The sequence below is a fragment of the Coenobita brevimanus genome, chromosome 9 (genome assembly GCF_032717465.1).
Source record: "Coenobita brevimanus isolate Jiangsu-jjx chromosome 9, ASM3271746v2, whole genome shotgun sequence".
In the NCBI taxonomy this organism is placed as follows: domain Eukaryota; kingdom Metazoa; phylum Arthropoda; class Malacostraca; order Decapoda; family Coenobitidae; genus Coenobita; species Coenobita brevimanus.
The window spans coordinates 5,590,955-5,608,760 of NC_136962.1; the positions used below are offsets into that span (position 1 = coordinate 5,590,955).

Here is a 17,806-nt window from a genome sequence, read left to right on the forward strand (position 1 = left end):
TTTGAGTGAACGAGTGAGTGCGATCTCCTTATTTGAATTCATCTTAAGACTCATGTAACGTTAATTTATTTTATTGTAGTCAATAAATTTACAGTTCTTTTCTTGAGCTTAATGTAATGTAAATTCGTGTTTTATTTCTCCACGAGCTTATTTCACTTATAGCTCCTAGTTTGCATTAACGCTTTGCTATTCATAACTGGTACTTAGGCCAGTCCTTTTGTATTAAGCTAAAATCCATTGTGCAACCAGGAGTTAATGCATCAGCAAGAACTTGTTATCATTAATAGCATTAGTTATTGACTGTCAGGGGTGGAGTCACTTTCTCCAGAGGCCAACAGTACTAATAAACAGCATGTGTGAATAATTAGTCTCTGCTGTGTACTGTTGAGAAAGTTTATAAATTCTCGTCCTTAGAGAATCGGTGAAGTAAGCCGGAATAAAGTAATCATTGCTTGATTTTCACAAGACAATTCATTGTCCTGTTCTCAGTATCATTGAATAAATAGTCTTTAATATTGCATATTCTTAAAAACCCCGTGACAATTAGAGTTGGTATCACAATACTATCATGCAGCGACTTTTCTATTTCTATGCTCACTTCCCTATTTCTAATCTCTGCTTTCAAAGAACCAGCAACTTTTCTTCTTTGTTGTACCCTTTCAGGCATTTCATCATCAAAACTTCCATCCTTATTCATCACACTACCCAAGAACTTGTACGCACTCACATTTTCCATTTCCTCATCATCCAACTTCACTGTAAATTCAGTGACTTCACTTCTCTTGAAGACCATAACTTTACTCTTTCCTACACTCACCTTTCGATTCCTTTTCTTACACACTCTCCCAAACTCAATCACCAAGCCTTGCAGTTCACCTTCGTCTTCACTTTACAATCTTCAAACCATCTGCAGACAGCAGTTCAGGAAGTTTTCAAAAGCTGCCCTTTCTCATTAGGACCACTCCAGCATCCACTGCCCTACCTTGTATCTCTTTTATAACTCCATCCATATACAGATTGAACAGCCATAGAGACATGGCACATCCTTGTTTCAATCCAACATTCAGATAGAGAAATTCACCCAGTTCACTATCCACATGCACTGCAGCCTTAGCACCCTCATACACACACTGCAAGGCATTCAACAACTTCACATTTACTCCATGTACAGTATTCTTAATATTTTCCACATTCCATGTCTATCAACTCTGTTATATGCTTTCTCCAAATCCATGAAGGCCGCATAAAACTTCTTTCCCTTCTCTAGAAATTTTTCCACTGAAGACCTATGAATAAATATCTGATCTAAACAACTTTTTCCCTTCCTATAACATCCCTATCCCTCTCGAACTAATTCCTCTGTTATTGCCCCTAACTTTGTCAATAAGTATCCTACCATATACCTTTCCAATTACACTCAGAAGACAAATGCCCATATGATTACCACAACCTCCTTTTTCCCCTTTTCCTTTGTACATGGAAATAATTATACCTTATTTCCAATCATCCAGGACTCTACCTTCCCCCCAGGCCAATCTGTACATCTTCCATACCCATTCTACTACAATCTTTCCCCCATGTTTCAGCAGCATTTCACCACACATTCCATCAATTCCTGGGGCTTTCCCCATTTTGACTTTCTTCATTGCTTCCACTACTTCCATCCTACTGACCTCTTCCTCCCTTCTCACCTCCCTCCCTCTCCCAGCCATTCCCGTCGCCCAAACTCACATTACTTTCATTCCTTATTTTTAACAGCTCCTTAAAGTGTTCTCTCCATTTGCTCACTTTTTATCCTTCTCCATCACCAATCTATGATTTTTATCTTTCACTCCACTACTAACTTTTTTATTTCCCTGTCTAACTCTCTTTACCTCTTTCCAGAACATCTTACATTCCCACAATACTGTTCATTCCCATTAAATATGCCTTACTAATTTCTTTTCCAGGTTGTCAGTGTTCGTTTGTGACCAATTTGATGTAGGTTAGGGGGTAAGGAGGGCAACTTTTCTGAGATGACAGACCAATAAGTAATTTTCTCCATAAGATTACAGTAATCTTCCTAATATCAGATGATATACAGCCAAAGGCATGTCCGGAAATTGGGCCCATCCGGATATTGGGCCCCTGCCTCCTGAACTGGTACTTATGGACCCTAACCCAGCCTAACTTTGAAAGCCACCTAAATAACTCCCTACCAGACATGCATAGCACCTATTTAAGACCCGACTCAAACCAATAATGGACATAAAGCATGAAATAAATGAAAAGGAACCAAAGAATGAGGAATTAGAAGTGAGTATGGAAAATATTTAGCAGTGTACTAGGTACTTACAGCACGTCTGTTGCCGCCTCCTTTAAGGCTCTGGCAGTGGTGAAAATGTTCTTGAAGCACATACAGTAATCCAGTGTTGTGCTGCACTTAATTCTTTGCACTGTAAATTATAATTGTTTAACACTGCACATTCTGTTCTTAATTGCGCCATGCCATTTTCAACTGCCAGTTTCAACCTCCAGTTTGCACTCCACATTTAATCCTTTGCACTCTAAATTCTAATTTCTTAACACTACACAACACTGTAAATTCCCATGTGGTCTAGTGGCAAGGTATTGCAGTTTATTCACTGTTTATTCACAAAAACGAGCACATGCGGCATCCACTGCGATGAGCATCTACTCACGACGGTAGTTAGGCGGTAACTGGGGAAGGGGGAGGAAGGAAGGGGTGAAGGGGCCATGTGTAAACACAGCTGCTCGGTGCTGCGTGCCAATTTCAAATTACAGGTAGGATAAAATTCAGATTGTTTTTGAATGTTTTCTTTTGGCCATTTTTGGGTTCTGAAGGCCCAGGCCCAGAATGTCCGAAATTGGGCATCCGGTTGTTACTGGGATTACTATACTGTATTTCTAATTCACGGAATTCTCGAGTAGCGGCGTGTGTTCAGTACTATAAAGCTGCGATTTAGGAGATTCCACCGTATTAAAAAAGACTAATTTTTTGGTCCAGTTTGCCAAGGCCAACACTAAATTTCTATTTCATCTCTCACAATGCCTTAAAAAATAAACTATTTGTTTTGGTCTCCACTTCTCTCTCTTTTCATATTTCATCATGCTGTTCGTCCCCTATTAGCCATTATCCTCCTAAGTCCAGGTATTCTCAATTAATGGCCATTAATGGCTCCTCCACCTTTTGCTCAGTTCCCTCAGCAAACAGCCTGTACCTATTGTGTACTCAAAAAAATGCTAGTTAAAGCTAGTAAGAGTATTCATTACAAACCATAGTGTCAGCATGAATCCTGAGATCAGAAACAGTTGGACTGGTTATACGGGCAGTTCTGCTGCTCTTCACGTACAGATTCTTTACCCCCTGAGGTAGCCCAAAGTTAGAGTAGTCTGTAGAAAAAACTGTTTCACCACTGTCTGGCTCCACAACCTAAGGGAAGAAAGGAAGGCTGTAGTCACTGTTGATGACAGTGATAGCACACCTTATGATAAAGATGATGCTACAGTAAAGATTGAAAGATTAGAAGTGCTATGTTTTAATGAACAGTGGCAAGTTAAACAGAGCAAGGGAACATTAGCTGCTGTTACTCCTGATGTTACTGTTACAAAATCAAGATCAATGGGATGCAGAGAGTGGCCACTGTAACTGCTCACTCCCAGAGATTTTTTATCAAGGTTGTATTGAAAGACTGTCTGTGTTGTGCTGGTGTAGCGAATGAGGTCAGTAAGCGTGTTGTGGTGTGTGGGGTTGCACTGCAGTGTGGGTATAATGGATTCTCTGTAACCTGTATTTTCTGTCAGTAATGTAATAGGGAAAAGTGACAGCTGCATTGCAGTCCAGCTAAGTGCATTTGTGTCTTTCTGGGTAGGGCAGTCTCTGAGGGGTGAAAATCTGGTGGCGGTTCATGAAGGATAATACATGGCTGAAGGTTATAGATAACTGTGGAGGCTTTGTTTCAACATAAATGTTGGTGAAGCACTGAGTGGAGGAACAATGTCATCGAGCCACCTTTAATTTATTTATTTTTTTTAGGGCAGTGGTGCAACACAGAATGATCAGAGTTTTAAGCTGTTGTAGTAGCAGTAGAAGTAGTAGCTATCCAAGCAGTCTGGCCGAACAGCCCCGAGTCCCTAAGGAAGGACACGGTATAGACCGGGCTTTCCCACAGTGCTCTCAAGGAGTGCATGTTGTGTTGTTGGCACAGGCGATTGTGTGTAATGCAGTCATCCATACTGTGCTTAATAATATGGGGTGTTGTGTTGCATCCTGGACAGGCATCAGCAACAGAGCCATCCAGCCTCTTCTGATAACTTAAGAGGGCTGGATGATGCCGATATCTCAGCCTGGCCAGGTGAACCCTATCCTCACGAGGGAGGTAGGATTCACAAGGGTGGATATCAGGAGGCTGTGCATGCAGCTGTGTGTTGTCTTTGAGTGAATGAATGGAGCTGCATGCGATAAGAGCATGGATATACTTCTGGAAGCTGGTTTGAGGCAGGCAAGGGGGCAGAGATGACAGTATTTGTGTATGATATCATGTGCTGGGTGTTGTTTTGATGTTGTTTAGTGTGTGTGGATGTGCTGCCACGTAGTGTAGTGGATGGTGTGGTTTTGTGGAGGCTGCGGCAAGAATTTGTGTGCCTCCCATGTCTAGATGATCCTTGACTTTGAGGACTTTGGTTTCTTGGTGTAGGTGGTCTGTACGTGTAGTAGCAGTGCAGCCTGTAATTATTTTTAGGGCCTTGTTCCGTATGGTCTTTGTTTGTGTACTGTGGTGGTGGTTTCTTTGTTGTGTCCAAATGCTGCATGGGCAACTGACTGTACGGCACTGAGTCTTGGTGTTAATTTATTTTATGTGTTTGTGTAGTGTTGTTTAAATGATCCTGATGTACTGTATGTTACACCAAGGATTGTGTGTGTGTGTGTGTGTGTGTGTGTATGTGTGTGTGTGTGTGTGTGTGTGTGTGGTAGGGGAGTGTTGTTTAAGGTGAGGTGTGGAGTGTGACTATGTTCTGCTGTCCAGTTTGTGAGAAGGTTCACTGTAAATTTGGCTGGGGCTATTGTGAGTGTTTGTGGTGAACCATTCATGTAGTCTGCTGAGGTAAAGTTGGAGGATGTGCACGGCTGTGTTTGTGTTTTGGCGTGTACTGTACATGCAAGTGCTATGTCGTCTGCATAGGAAGCTATGTGTATTCGTGGTGTGTGGGGTGTGGGTACGTCATGCATGTATAGGTTAAAGAGTGTAGGAGATAAAACAGATCCTTGGGGGATGCTGTTTGTGAAGTTTCTGATGTTCGATGACTAACTGGCAATTGTTGCATGTGCACATCTGCCTGCTAAATACAGTAGTTTGCTAGCCATCTTTTTATGTTATTGTGCATGTTCATGCTGAATATTTTGCTTGTGAGGTTATGGTGGGAGATGGCATCAAAAGCTTTACTAGTCTAGTTTGCCTATAAGTGTTCTGTGTGGTGGCCTAGCTGAATTGATGCCATCAAAAACTCTTTGTGTAAGGTCTGTAAGAAGAGTGTTTGTGGAGTGTAGCAGCCTAAAACCAAGTGATGGGGCTTGGGGGATGTGAGGTTACAAATTGTAATACAGTAATGCCTCGATATACGACACCCCTAGATGTGATACCTCGGCTTAGCGATGGGGGTACATATTGCACCAGGCCCCAACACCCGATGGGCAAGCCCCAGTTTAATGATGGGCCCTTCAATGTCGAGCCGAAATTTTGAATCGCGCGCGTTCCCGCAGCCAGCTGAGCCCACCCGCCTCCCAGGATGCACAGAAATGCTCACACAGGCCCCATACACATCGCTCACCCCGCACTCACCCATATCACTCTTCTCACACCGGCCATCTCTGAGGATCTCCCTTACACTCGCCCGCCATGCATCGTATTGCACCACCAACATTACACAAGTTGTTATCATAGTGCTTCGTAACTGAGTTCAAGCAGTGCCGTGAGTAGAGCAGTGATACTAACCATCTGTGGAGTGAAATATTGTGTGACTTTGGGCCCAAATAAATGAGATAATGTCTGGTATGGGTGTTGCATGTGGTGGGGTTAGTGGTGGTGCTAGTGGAGGCCCTAGTCGTGGTGGTAAGCAGCCTGCTAGTGGTGGTGCTGGTGATGTTCCCCCGAAGCGTGCACGTAAGACTGTGTCACTGGAGGTGAAAGTGGACATCCTTAACCCCTTAACCGTGGGGCGTCACTTTCGTGACGCTTGGGAGCAAGGGATCATACCGCAGGGCGTCGATTTTGTGATTCTGTGTTATTTTGAATTCACCCGGGCTTCCAAGTGGTGGCTTGTATCATCTATCAGTACTGCCAATGTCCAACACTAGTCAGCACTCCTAATCTCATCTGTACTCCCATCCATTGTTGACAATTTAGCCATTTCTCCCCATTCTTGACTCCCCTTCCTACCCCCCCTCCATTACCCTATCCTCTCGCCTGCCCGGCCGTGCTACGCTAAGTAAATCTTCCCTGGAATTTTTCACTGACTTCACCCATTGAAATAAGCCCTATGCCCTATTCTTATACCAAATAATATATACAAGAAAGAAATAAGGTAAGTGAGAGTGCCATACACCTGGAATTGGCTAATTATCACCTGACAACACCTCACGTGCACTCGTTTGCTAATTTTCGCTGTTTATTTCCCCTTGAAATATGCCGTATAATCTATTTTCGTAATAAGTATACATATAAGGAGGGAAGGGAGAAGCCTAAGTGATATTTACATTCACCTGGAACTACCTAATTTATAATGTATTGTCTAGATTTCCTGCCAATCATTTCACTGCTATATATTAGCTGCTGTCAAGAGGCTAATGATGGCAGTAATGCATTTCCCTAGGTAGGCCACCACCCCGGCCCACCCTTATCAGTTCACTCTCATCTTCCAATGTGGAGGTATGTCTGTTTGCTCTTGCTAGCTTCAGGGACTTTTCACCCCCATGCAAAGGGCCCTGTGACCTTTACCCCCTACTAAACCTCATGTGGAAAGAGGTAAAGGGCTGACAATTGATAAAAGAGTGACTACGATCTTTCTATTGAGTAAAACAGTGCAAGTGGAACTGTAAATAATGTGTAAATAATGTGTAAACAGCAAGTGAAAGTAATGAATGTAAATATACGTGAACAATGGAAAATAGTTTTATAAGTTACTTCAAGTGACAGTGCATAACACAGTGTAAATAAAATAGAAATGTAAATAACGTAAATAAAATAGAGAACGTAAATAGAAATGTAAATGAGTAGTATTATAAGAATACAAGTATATACCCTAGGAGTAATGAAAGTGAAAGTTTCACTCTAGCATGTCTGAATACTATGAGTTATGAGAGTGAAGGTGAAAGTGACATTCACTCTCAATGCTAGTATACAGGACGAGAAAGTGAATGCTACGTATTTTACTGAAAGAAATTGAATCCCTACAGTGACAATAAACTAATACTACTGAAGGAAACTTATGGATAAAGACTGTAGATATATGTAAGTGTTACATAGTAATAGAAATATAAGGTGTGAGGGGTTTTATGTATAATAAATGACAGAATACCAACAGCGAACTAGCGCAAGTGGGAAGGTCATACGCGCTCGTAATTTTCATTGCTTTCACAGTGGTTTTTACTTGGAGTATGGATCCCAAACTACCTGATAATCATAGAGTAGCGTTTATAGTGTTAATATCTGGCTGTGGTAATCATATTACGGGTTGTCGGGAAGTGTAAAGTGGAGATTTCGTACTGTAGATATATGTAAGTGTTACATAGTAATAGAAATATAAGGTGTGAGGGGTTTTATGAATAATAAATGACAGAATACCAACAGCGAACTAGCGCAAGTGGGAAGGTCATACGCGCTCGTAATTTTCATTGCTTTCACTGTGGTTTTTATTTGGAGTATGGATCCCAAACTACCTGATAATCATAGAGTAGCGTTTATAGTGTTAATATCTGGCTGTGGTAATCATATTACGGGTTGTCGGGAAGTGTAAAGTGGAGATTTCGTTACCCAACTTCAGAGGTCTCCACAAATCCTACGGTAATCGACGAAGGCTCAACACACATCCCAGGAGAAAGCTGAAGGTATGTGCCATATGCATATGTAATTTTAATATTCTAGGACTAATAACTGATTTTTGGTAAATATTTTTTGAGAGTCTGTCGGAGCCCGAATAACCCCGCTGGAGACGCAAAACATTGGGAAACATGACCGCGGTGTAAGGGTTAAACGGCACAAGAAAGGCGAAGGTGCATGTTCTATCGCCTCGGTTCTCCACCTGGCTCAGTTGACTGTCTCCACCATCACGGAGATGAAGGAGGCCATTAAGGCTGCTGCTGGGGAGGCTGCAACCTTATCCACCTCCTGTATTACCCGCCAGCGACAGCCTGTGATGGAGGAGCTGGAGTAGTTGCTGCACACGTGGGTGGTGGATCAGAACCAGCGCAAGGCACCCATGAGCCAGGCAATTATTTGCACTAAGGCTCTCTCGCTCTGGGACGAGCTAAAGGTCAGGCATGAGCTTGATGAAAGCGAGACCTTTAAGGCTAGCCATGGGTAGTTTGACTGGCTTAAGAGGTGGGCAAAATCTCCACCACGTGAAGATTTACGGTGAGGCGGTGAGTGCAGATACAGTGGCGGCGGCGGCGTTTTCTGATGAGCTGAAATGCATCATTGCGGAGGGTGGCTATAGTGCGAAGCAGGTGTTGAATTTTGATGAGACTGGGCTCTTTTGGAAGAGAATGTCCTCCAAGACATATCTTGCAATGGAAGAAAGGTCTACGCCAGGACTGAGGCCCTCGAAGTACCGGCTGACACTGCTGCTGGGGTGCAACGCCCAGGGCGACCTCAAGTTGAAGCCGCTCCTAGTCTACCACTCGAAGTACGCCAGGGCTCTGGTGGAGTATGTTAAGGAGAACCTTGGGGTTATCTGGAAGTCGAACAAAAAAGGCTTGGTTGACTTTAGATATCTGTTTGTCGTATTTTCACTCATACCTCTCTCGTGTGCTGAAGAGGTATGCATCTCGTGAGAATCTGGCGAACAGATTTCTCCTGGTGGTGGATAACGTGCCTAGCCACCCGTCCGCAATGAAGGCATGGGTCAGCAATATCGAGGTGGTGTTCCTACCCCCCAACACCATGTCTTTGTTGCAGCCAATGGACTAAGGGGTGATAGCTGCCTTTAAGGCCTACTACCTCTGCCGCACAATGAAGCAGTTGGTAAGGGCCTGTGACAGTGACGACAGGACAACAGTACAGCAGTTCTGAAGAGGGTACAACATACGCCATGCCCTGGAGAATATAACTGCAGCATGGGATGAGGTGAGCCAGGTGACAATGAACGGTGTGTGGCGGAAGCTGTGGCCAGAGTGTGTTCACTTCTTAACCAGTTTCCCCGAGGGCGTGCAACCTCCGCCTCTTGAGTGTGTGCGGCAGAACATTGTCGAGTTGTCACACGAGGCAGGCTTTGGGGAGGTCGATGAGCATGATGTGAAGGAAGTTCTCGAGAGCCACAGGGAGGAGCTCCTCAATATGGAGATCCAGCGGGCGCACCAGGAGGCAGAGGAGAAGGAGGTTGTGCCTGAGGTCCAAGCTCTCAACATTATGATCCTAAAGGAGATGCTGACGAAACTAGACGAGATTATAGACCTCATGACAACACACAACCCCCTCCCAGGACAAAGCAGGGACACAGCTAATCGGCTCAAGGAGGGTATGAAAGTCTACAGGACGATGCTGGAGGAGAAGAAGAGGGTGGCCAGACAGACAATGATCACAGCCTTCTTTAAGCAGGCCTCCATCATGCCAGCAAGTCGCATAGGATCTCCCCAGCCCTCGACGAGCTCCCCAGCCTTCAACCAGCAGAGAAACGCCGAGGGACACCTCCCGCCAAGGACATGCTCGGCCCGTTGTGCTGGATCTAACCTCCAGTCGATCACCGTCTCACGTGTCATCTGTGTCTCCACTAAGGCACTCTGCCACTCCATCGCTGCCTTCCTTGTCCCACCCTCCATCTCCCACACCACTTCAGCCACTGTCTCTGTCTCCTTCGCCATGATGAGAGCCACCACAACTGACTCCATCACTACCTCATCATTCATCGCAGCGGTCTCCCTCGCCACCTCACTGGACATCACAGCTGTCTCCCACAACACCTCCTCTATCATCACATCACACTCCATCGCCACCCCCAGAGCCATCGCATCGCAGCTCATCGCCACCGCCTGAGCCAATGCATCACACCCCATCGCCTCTGCCTGAGTCACCGCATTGCACTCCATCGCCTCCACCTGAGTCATCGCATCGCACTCCATCGCCACCCCTCTCTGACCCTCTCCTGGAGATAGGGTTTGAGGGCTTTGAGGAGGACGATTGATTGTTGGGGAGCACCACATGTCCCCTAGCCTCGGGGAGGACAGCAAGGATGATTACCAGGACTGGACATGGACCTACAAGAAGTAAGTGATGAGAGGTGTTTGATATTCTCTAACCTATTCCTTATGATTTTCAGGCTTTATTTGTTGCTTTCATGAGTTATTTACAGGTGTTAGGCTTGGGTTAGCTTCCTTGACAGCTGTTAGGCCATTTAGATTGACTATAAGCCTGTTTTGGGGCTTATCTGGGTGGGTGCTGGACTTGGTTTGGGGGGAAACCCAAGGCTGGTAAACGGTCTACATTGAAATACATCTTAAAAGTACCCCGATATACGATACTTCACCTAACGATGGAGTTTTACCTAACCAATTTGATCGTTACCCTGGGGTATGCCTGTACTAGTCGTACAGTTACTTTGGAGGGGGTGCAGAGGAGTGTGATGGGGAGGTGTGAGGAAGGCAATGTGGTATCTTTTTGGGTTTGGGGATAGTAATGATAGTACCATGTTTCCAGATGTTGGGATTATGTTGTGTAAGTAGCTGTAGTTTAGTTCGGATAGCTCCTCAATTCTGATAAAAGCGAATTCTGGTCTACTGATGTCAGTTACATCGAGGTTTTATTGTACTTGTATGTTGAGAAAAGATCAGGTGTATGTGCAAACTAAGTCATAGAATTTGGCAATGTCAGTCCAGTGAATGAAATTTGTTAACCCGTTCAGTGCCAGGGCCGTTGTCAACTTTTGTGCCTAGATTGCCGAGGGTCTGGAGGCAAAGTTACCTAGAATGCCAGCCATTTTCAACTTTTTTTTTCCCATGAATAGACCTGAAAAGTGGTCAAAATAAAAGTATTCGCTTCAGCTATTTTCAGCCCCAAAACAGGTGTTTTGGTTCAGCACGCACAGCTTTGTGTCAGATGGCTACTTTCAGCTACTGCCAGTGATTGATGTGGATAGATAGTCCGCTAAAGTGTGGAGTGGGAGGATGCATGGAGTATTTGTAACATGGAAACGCAACCTGGTTTACGTAATGCGACCACAGTCGTAACTATGATGATGGGAAGTTGGGGTTCCATGCTACAAGTACGTATTTTCACATTCACTTTTTTTTTTTTTTATTATATTGGTATAAGGCACTGTAAACACACATGCTGCACACAGTCACATTAATTATGGTAAATTACATATTTCTTATTTTCCTTACATTACTGTACTTTACTTTATGACTTAATTCTATTTACTACATTTACTTATATAACCTCCATTATATACACTATTTACACATCACTATCAGTTAATTCTTCACCTGGAAGTTCTCCAACTTAGACTGGAAGTCGGGAGTAAGCACAATGTCTTTGGCAGCACGGCATGATCCAGATTTGCGTCAGATGGCTACTTTCAGATACCGCCAGCGGCTGATGTGGATAGATAGTCCATTCTTGTGTAGAGCAGGTGGATGCATGGAGTATTTGTAGTATGAAAACGCAACTTGGTGTGTGTGTGTAATGTGGCCACAGTCAAAACTATGATGATGGGAAGTTGAGGTTCATGGCTAGTTTCACATATTTTCATATTCACTTTTTTTTCTACATTATATTGGTATAAGGAATGGGAGGGGGGGAGGGGTGTCCATCATTTTCTGTCACACACTAAGGGAAGACTAAAACAGTTTCTCGCAAATGTGAGAAAAACCGTGTCCGTATACATATGGACTCACCAATTTAGGGTACTATGAGTTAGGCTGTATATATATACGGACTCAGCAATTTTGACACTATTGGTTTGTCTCTATACAAAGGACACGGCACAGAACGGGTTAAAGAGTGAGAGATGAAGGTATGTTCAAGTGTCATGTTTGTCTGGAGTGAAGAGACAGATGGCTGATTTGGTCACTGAGACAGTCATTCTGTTTCATCTGCAACAGTGGTCTTGTCAATGTAGTACAGTTGGAAGTGGGTCACTGTCTGCTGAGTCTTGGTGTTGTGAAGCTATTGCCAAGTCATTGGCAGAGGAGAGCACTGTTACCTCGGGAGGAGGGGTTGGTAGGTAATGGAGGAAAAAGTTGAAAAAAGTGAGAGGTGAAAAGGACTGAGCTTTATGCAACACCGGTGCATAGCATTCTGCATTTAGAACATTGGTTTCAGTAAAGTTCTTGGGCTTGCCTTCTTGAATGGAAGTTTGCCAGTCATTTTAATTATTATCTTTCATGTTTGTGTTCAAGATTTTTTTCATTACTGCCTAATTTTAGCAAGGTGAGGTAATTTTGTTTTTGTTGTCATTGTGTGTGTGTGTGTGTGTGTGTGTGTGTGTGTGTGTGTGTGTGTGTGTGTGTGTGTGTGTGTGTGTGTGTGTGTGTGTGTGTTCTTACCTAATTGTTCTTACCTAATTGTATCTTTACAGGAATGAGTCAAGCTCGTACTGTCCCGTGTCTTAAACCATATTTATCGTACATATCCTTAAATTTGTGAATTGTTTTGGCACACACTATTTCATTCGGTAGTGCATTCCATTGATCAATTGCTCTGTTTGGGAAACTGAATTTCCTTACGTCTTTATCACCTCTCTTCTTATGCAGTTTTTTGCAGTGTCCTCTTGCTGATGCTTCTCCATATGTTAAGTAATCATTTATGTCTATTTTCTCCTTTCCTGATATGCACTTATATAGCATTATCATGTCACCTCTTTTCCTTCTCTCCTGTAGTGTTGGTAGATTCAGTTTATTTAGTCTTTCTTCGTAGCTTAGGTCCCTTAAGCTTGGTATCCATCTTGTAGCAGCCCTTTGAACTTTTTCAATCTTGTCTATGTGCTTTTTGAGATGAGGACTCCAGACTACTGATGCATATTCCAGGGTTGGTCTAATGAATGATGTAATTATCCTTCTTAGCATGTCTTCATTTATGTATGTGAATGCTATTCTCATATTTGCAAGCAGTGTATACATGTTCCGTACCTTCTCGCTGATGTGGTCAGCCGGAGATAGTCTGTTATTGATAATCACACCTAGGTCTTTCTCTCTTTCTGATGTGTATAGGGTTTTATTTCCTAACGTATAATCCCAATCAGGTCTTTTTCCACTTTTACCAAACTTGATTACATGACACTTGTCCACATTGAATTCCATTTGCCATGTACTACTCCATTCATGAAGTTTATTTAATTCTTCTTGTAGCTCCCTACAAGAGTCTGTGTTAGTAATTCTCCTTTGTATTTTTGCATCATCTGCAAACATATTCAGATAGCTCTCATTTCCAGTGTTACTGTTTATATCATTTATGTACACTAAAAACATGATTGGTGCCAGCACCGAATCCTGTGCTACTCCACTAGTCACTTCTTTCCATGATGAGTAGTTTCCTCTTAGTACTGTCCTCATTTCTCTTTTTATGAGAAAGTCTTGCATCCAAGAAAACAGTTTGCCTCGAATTCCTCCTTGATGGTACAGTTTCCATAAAAGTCTTTGCTGTGGTACGTGTCAAAAGCTTTCTTGAAATCTAAATAGATACTGTCCACCCATCCTTCCCTTTCCTGTATTGTGTTTGTTACTCTGTCATAGTAGCTCAACAGATTAGTAACACATGATTTTCCTTTTCTGAAACTAAACTGTCTTTCTGTTATCATACTGTGTTCTTCTAGATGATTTACCCAAGCTTTTCTTATAAGTTTTTCTAATACCTTGCTTACAACACTGTTCAGTGATACTGGTCGGTAGTTGAGAGGATTTTGTCTATTTCCTTTCTTGAATAAGGGGACTATATTTGCTTTTTTCCAAATATCAGGTAGTTTCCCTTCACTCAAGGATTTCTTGAATATTAAAAATAATGGTTTACTTAACTCCTTTGCACATTCTCGTAACACCCAACATGAAATTTCATCAGGACCACTTGCTTTTCCTCTGTCTAATCCACTTAACTCCTCTTGTATTACTTTTTCTGCTATTTGTATATCTGGTAGTATGTGTGGACATGCGTGTTCCACATAGTCTTTCTCAAAATTTTTTTCTTCTGTAAAAACTAATTGGAAATTCTTATTTAGTGCTTCACAAATATCTTTCTCTTGTGTATAAGTGATTCCCTCGTCCGTAATGTGTGTGTGTGTGTGTGTGTGTGTGTGTTTACCCATATGTACATAGTATATAGGAACTGAGCAATGCTCGTGTTGTCCTGCCTCCATATCCACATTTATCTAGTCTGCTTTTACACGCATGAATGTTTTTCTCCTGCACCACCTCTTCGTCTAAGTCGTTCCAAATATCTATGTATTTACCTAATGTACCTAATTGTGATATACACGGAATGTAGAGAGAACCTGTATTTTTTACACAGGAAAAATCATCAGAGAAATTACCAATATGCTGGGAATCGAACCCGGGACTCTCAGGTGAGAGCCAGGCAGCATACCACTACACCACGACCAGGTAAAAGTTAACTCACGTTGTCACAATCTTGTAACCAACGTCCCTCCGCCCCCACTGTGGGCATGAAGAGGATGCTGCCTGGCTCTCACCTGAGAGTCCCGGGTTCGATTCCCGGCATATTGGTAATTTCTCTGATGATTTTTCCTGTGTAAAAAATACAGATTCTCTCTTCATTCTGACTTGCCGTAAGTGTTTGGGATAGATTAAAAGCATCTACTTGCCCGAGTGCCAGGGGGTTAACTCATCCTCTTCAGGCCCACAGTGGGGGCGGAGGGACGTTGGTTACAAGATTGTGACAACGTGAGTTAACTTTTACCTGGTCGTGGTGTAGTGGTATGCTGCCTGGCTCTCACCTGAGAGTCCCGGGTTCGATTCCCGGCATATTGGTAATTTCTCTGATGATACACGGAATGTGCTATGCTCGTGGGTTTCCGTCGCTGTTTCTCAAGAAGTCAAATTTAGCTTTAAACTCGATTAAGTTTTTAGACTGGACGATCTCTGTCCAGGCTATGCCATAAGTCTATACTTCTATAAGGAAAGCTTTATTTCTTGATATTCTTCAAGCAGCTTGACTTCTTCAATTTCATTCCGTGTCCTCTTGTTGCTCTCTTATCCCACACAAACAGATCTTCTCGGTCAATTTTACCTACTCCTATCATGGTCCTGAACACTGCAATCATGTCTCCCTTCTTTCTCCTTTCATCTAAGGAAGGCAAATTCAGCTTTTCCAGCCTCTCTCTGTATGACAGATCTGCCAGACTGGGGACCATCTTGGTTGCTGCTCTTTGTATTCTCTCAATCTTGTTTACCGTATATCTTTCTTTTTGTGTGGGGACCATACTACCGCTGCATATTCTAACCTGGGGCGGATCATGGCCACTATCAATATTTTCATCATCTCCTCATCCATACAATGAAATGCTACTCTTATGTGAGTTTATATGTCTTTCTAACTATCTTGTTAATGTGTTTTTCAGGTGACAAACTATCTTGGACCAGCAGTCCCATATCTTTCTCTTCTCTCATTTTTGTGATTAATTCGTTACCCAACAAATAAATTAGTATGGCCTCCTGGTACTTTTACCCATTTCCAATATTTTACATTTCTTTACATTAAATTTCATTTCCCACATCCGGCTCCAATCATATATCCTATCCAGATCCTCCTGCAGCATTTTACAATCCTCCTCAACCTCTACCTTCCTCAAGATCTTCACATCATCAGTAAACAGACTTGCATAACTGTTCACTCCATCTACCATATCATTTACGCAAATCAGCAACATTACTGGCGTCAACACCGAGCCTTGAGGGACTCCACTTGTTACTTCTCTCCATCCAGACATTCTGTCCTTTATTACTGTCCTCATTTGTCTGTCCCTCAAAAAGTCTCTCATCCATTCCAGGAGTTTCCCCTTCAGTCCTCCTATATATTCTAGTTTCCACATCAGTCTCTTATGAGGTACTGTACCTTGTCGAAGGCCTTCTCTAAGTACACACAATCCACCCAACCATCTCTTTCCTGTACCATGTCAATTGCTCTTGAGTAAAAGCTCAACAAGTTGAAAACACATGACCTTCCACTTCTAAATCCAAACTGACATTCAGCCAAAATATTCATCTCTTCCAGATATTTTATCCATCTGTCTTTCAGGATTCTCTCACACAATTTTGCAACCATGCTGGTTAGAGACACTGGTGTATAATTCAGGGGTTCTTCCCTGTTTCCTCCCTTATAAATTGGTACCACATTCGCCCTCTTTCATTCTTGTGGCACTTTCCCTTCTTCCAGAGAACACACTATTAAACTGTGAATTTTATCCGCCAGTTGTTCTCTGCATTCCTTCAGTACCCAAATAGAAATTCCATCTGGTCCTGGGGCTTTCCTTACATCTTGAGTTTCCAGTAATTTATACACATCCTGTACCTCCACTTTTATATCTTTTATCACCGGCCATACCACGTTGAGTACACCGCTTCCCGTCCGATCAGCGAAGTTAAGCAACGTTGGGTCTGGTTAGTACTTGGATGGGTGACCGCCTGGGAACACCAGATGCTGTTGGCATCCCTACGTGTCAAGTGGGGTTGGTGGAGGATTAGTGCCCCTCCCTGTAAAACAATTAACTCTAAGCCCTTGGCCACCCCGATTGGGATACATGGCGTCTGGCAATGAATGAATGAATGACATTTCTAATCACTCCCTCCCCTTCCACAAACTCTTTGTCATCAGTGAAAACTGATTGGAAACATTTGTTCATTATTTCAGCTTGCACTGCTGCATCTTTATAGACCTCTCTTTTTACTTTCAGTTTGGTGATTCCTTCCTTTTGTTTCAGTTTGCCATTAACAAATCTATAAAACAGTTTGGGTTCATCCTTACATTTGTCTATTATACCTTTTTCAAAATTCCTTTCTTCTTCTCTACGTATCCTTGTGTATTCATTTCTTGTTCTTTTATATTCTTCCTTTATTCTGTCGTTACCTCTCTTTCTCCAGTTGTTCCACGCCTTATCTCTCTCTTTTTTTGCTATCATACACCTTCTATTAAACCACTCCTTTTTCCTGTTTTCTTTCCCTCTTACTCTTGGTAACAAATTTTTCCACTCTCAAAATATAGAGGTCTAGAAAGATATCCCACTTCCTCTGTATCTCTCTTGTTTCTCTGAATTTTCTCCAATCCGCATTTTCGAAAAATTTTCTCAATCCTGTAAAATTTGCTTTCCCAAAGTTGTACCTTCCCTGCCTATGAAGATCATCTCTTGGCTCGACATTCCCTATTATCATCTGGAACTCAATGACCACATGATCACTTTCTCCTATAGGACAGAAATACTTCAATGTGTGTGTGTGTGTGTGTGTGTGTGTGTGTGTGTGTGTGTGTGTGTGCGTGTGTGTGTGGCTAAAATATATAATATAGAAAAGTTTTGGATGTATTTTCACCAGACCTATAAGAAATAGCAACTACTGTACGTGGATATGCAGAAGTCTATTAATTTTGGTGAG

General features: G+C 42.7%; 1 non-coding gene across 1 annotated transcript; it reads left to right on the top strand.

The window, feature by feature from the left end:
* The first annotated feature begins 16,749 nt into the window (after window positions 1-16,749).
* Window positions 16,750-16,868, top strand: LOC145410089 (5S ribosomal RNA). The gene has a single exon (XR_013899218.1). It is a non-coding gene; the product is annotated as a 5S ribosomal RNA (ribosomal RNA).
* The last annotated feature ends 938 nt before the right edge of the window (window positions 16,869-17,806 follow it).